Source organism: Sinocyclocheilus anshuiensis, unplaced genomic scaffold (assembly GCF_001515605.1).
Source record: "Sinocyclocheilus anshuiensis isolate Anshui unplaced genomic scaffold, SAMN03320099.WGS_v1.1 scaffold457, whole genome shotgun sequence".
In the NCBI taxonomy this organism is placed as follows: Eukaryota; Metazoa; Chordata; class Actinopteri; order Cypriniformes; family Cyprinidae; genus Sinocyclocheilus; species Sinocyclocheilus anshuiensis.
Window position 1 is genome coordinate 2,177,813 of NW_015537939.1, and position 3,551 is coordinate 2,181,363.

General features: G+C 34.4%; 1 protein-coding gene across 2 annotated transcripts in view; it reads right to left on the minus strand.

Moving 5' to 3' along the window:
- Nucleotides 1-2,183, minus strand: part of ubap2a (ubiquitin associated protein 2a) — a 27,249-nt gene extending 25,066 nt beyond the window's left edge. For both annotated transcript variants that reach the window (XM_016451579.1, XM_016451574.1), the window contains exon 1: nucleotides 2,136-2,183. The gene's annotated coding sequence lies outside the window, so the exon portion shown is untranslated. The remainder of the gene's footprint in view (nucleotides 1-2,135) is intronic.
- Nucleotides 2,184-3,551: the final 1,368 nt, after the last annotated feature.

The following is a 3,551-nucleotide window of genomic DNA, read 5'->3' on the forward strand; positions in this document are numbered from 1 at the left end:
AATTAATCGGTATCGGCCAGTGTGGTCCAACCTAGCTATCGGTAGCGACAAAATCCACTATCGGTCGACCTCTAAAATCAAACACCCCCAGATACCGATTGGGTTTAAATAACAAAAAATTATTTAACATTTGGTCTGTTTCTCACACAAAGCATTGCAACCATATGGCTTTGAAAGATTTGTAACATAGGGCATGAGTGATATTAACTGTTTTTTAATGATTCTTTTAAGGTAATTTTGGATCTACACAGCCACTGTCCCCATTCACTTTCGTTGTAAGTAAAAGTGCAGATGTCTGCTTTTGTATTCCAAAAAAAAAAAAGAAAAAAAAAGTCAAATAGGTTTAGAATGACATGGGAGTGAATAAAAAACAGAATTACAATTTTTGGGTGAACTACTGCTTTAAAAAAACCTTCTTGGATTTTCCCCCAAATTAAATCCTCAACTTGTGAAGAAACTAAACGAAGACTAAAACATCAGCAAGTGTTGCTCGCACAGAAGACAAGGCAACACATAACATTTGTGATGAATACAGTGGGCTTTTCTTGGCTGTTAGAAGAGATCTTATTATGCATGTTTAACCCTTCGATGAATACGACGCCCGACAAGATTCTGAAGTATGGAGGATCATCTGATAATATCTGTCAAAAATTCCCAGCTTGCAATATACATCATAAAGACCTTACTGGGTCGAGTCTGGCTGTGCAAGTGCTGCTGGTCACAAACAATTTAATGATGACAGTAAGCAAAACAACCCATGAAAGTGATTCGACCAGCTGACAATGGTCTCATGTGGGGACAGTTCTGAGATCCTTACAAAATGGAAAAACAAAGCCTTTTCTCTTGGTCAGCAGACCACCCAAAGTGTCCTTGAATTTACAGATAATGTGTATATAAAGCACACTTAGAGATGTGGACTGAGAAATACACCAAAAAATAAAAATTACAATGAGTTTTATCATTGATTATGAACAGGGAGCTCAACGGACTAACCAGAGAACATCTACAACACATATGATTGTGAAGATGAAGCAATTTACATTAAACAATTTAACTGTGCAAATGAGAAAACTGACAGCATTTACCAAAAATACATCAAAATGTTGAACACAGAAAATGTGCATTATTAAATAGCAAAGTTATGAGATTTAATTTAAAAAAAAGCAAACAACCACTTTTCAAGTGAGTATAAACATCGGCCAATAACCACTGTCAATAATCTAAAAAAAAAAAAGGTTTATCATTAAAACAGAAAACTTTTTTTTTGTTTTAAAGACTAATAAAATTATAAAAATGAAAAATTATAAACTATTGCAAAAAAAAAAAAAAAAATAAATAAATAAATATATATATATATATATATACAAAAAAATGTCAAGACATTCATAATCAAAACATACGTGATGGCTCCATCACATTAGAAAACTTTAAACAAATGACCATAATTAAAAACATATGCTCAAACGACTTTGTTTCCCTTTTGAGTTTCGATAAATATGTTCTCCATCCTACAAAACAAACTACATTCATAAATGTAACTAAATGAAACAAAATATGTGATGGCTCAAACAAAGAGAATTTAGATCCAGGACCAGAGTCAGCATCCTCGTTTATCTTTAAAGATTCATTAGAGATGCTTGGAAACATTCAAGTTACATATGGTGTTTTTTTTAAACCCCATGAATGTGTAAAAACAGAGTCTGTGAAGAGCATAAGCGCATAGTCTCTGCTCTCCTTTGTCCATGATCTCTAATGTCATTTCCTCTCCTCAATTGTTGTAGCTTAGCTGGCTAAACCGCCTGGCGTCCTTGTATATCACATTTAAATCCTCGAGAGCATTTAAACACCAAGATGTATATCAATATGACCTTTTTAATGGACGAAAAATTGGTTTAATAGTGATGCGGGCTTGTAAAAGGGATGTTTGAGGAAAACGGTCACACAGCAGAGCTAAAGCCGCATAAGCTAAACTGAGGAGGCAAAACAAAGCCATACAAAAAACAACATAACCTCGAAAAACATGCAGCGAAGGATTAAAACAGATGAACGTCAAAGCAATGAAAATAGTAATCACGCAACACTTGATAAATAAAGCCCAGTTAGAGTCTGAAAGAGAGAATTGTTTTTTTTATTACCTGCTAACACGCTTCACTCAGCCAGCAGCAGACTCCGTCACGTGACCGCTTCTCTCCATGCAGATCCTACAGGCGCCCGCGCACGTACACAAAAACATAATTTAACAACATAAAATAAATCAAAATGCAACTAATAAATTGTATACAATCTTAAAGGGGATTTTTGTCATAATTTAGTCATTCGGTTATCACTACTGCTTTTCTGTCATTGCTAAGCTTTTGGATCTTAGATTAGGCAAAATAAGTTTTGTAGACAAGAAATGTACTAATAAGTTTATAAGACATTGTGCAGAAATGCTATTCTGGTCCTATAAGAAGACATTATATTTTTCAACATCTAAACAGAGAATCAGTTAAGGAATTTAGATGCAAATATCTGTTATTATTTCCTCTTCTTCCAAAAGAAGTGGATTATAAAATGATGCATGATATTTATCCTGCTAAAAAATTTGTGAGATTAAGATTTAATGCAGATTGTAACATTGGTCAACTCTGTAATAATTATGTAGAAACTGTCGAATCTTTATTTCTTCATTGTAATTTGGTTATTTCATTTTGAACTGATGTAGGCTAGGTAATTGGATAAAACAAAGAGTAGGCTATCTATTTTTCCATCTATTTCTTGGGACATGGTGAAATTTGGAGTAGGCTACATTCGGAGGACAAAAGTGTAAATTCTTTATTCACAAATATAAAGTTTTGAAAACAGCACCCCAGTTTAAAACCAGTTAAACTCTAACGGTCAAAATGACGTTAAAAATGTGTATGCTTCATTTACATAGCCTTCCTTATATGGTATCAGCCCATATATGGGTTCATTTGAAAGCTTGGAGTGTCTTCTTTACAAAGAATACCATTCCTTTTGGTTTTTATATTCATAAAGCAGTAAAATTAAGCTTAGAAATGTATTCGTCCCACACAGGAATTTCCGCCTAACCATTGCGAATAATTTTTACGAAGAATGTGTATTTTATATATTTTTCACAAAAAAGTCAAGTCATATATCACAAGAAAGCTCTCATTCTCAGGAATTTGACGATGTAGATTATTTCATTGTGTGACAATCACAGATCGAATTATCTTCGATAGAACCGCGATGTAAAATTTGGTCACCTCTGAGCGAATTTACATTTATACTCGTAGCACTGCTTCAGTCAGCCGCAAACAGCCACAAATATCTATATACTCTATATTATCTTTTAGATTAGGATCTCTTCTTTCAAACAAGACCATTTTCACATTTCTGCGTGCTTCCATCGGTGAGATATAAAGCGTTTTGTCCAGGTAGCGAAATAGACGCTCGTCTGGAAACAGGCGCTCTTCATATCCAAAACGCGCACAACCAGCGCGTCTGATGTTATACAGATCTGTGGTCGCTTGTGGACTGCAATTGGTCAGATTACAGCCTGACAGCTC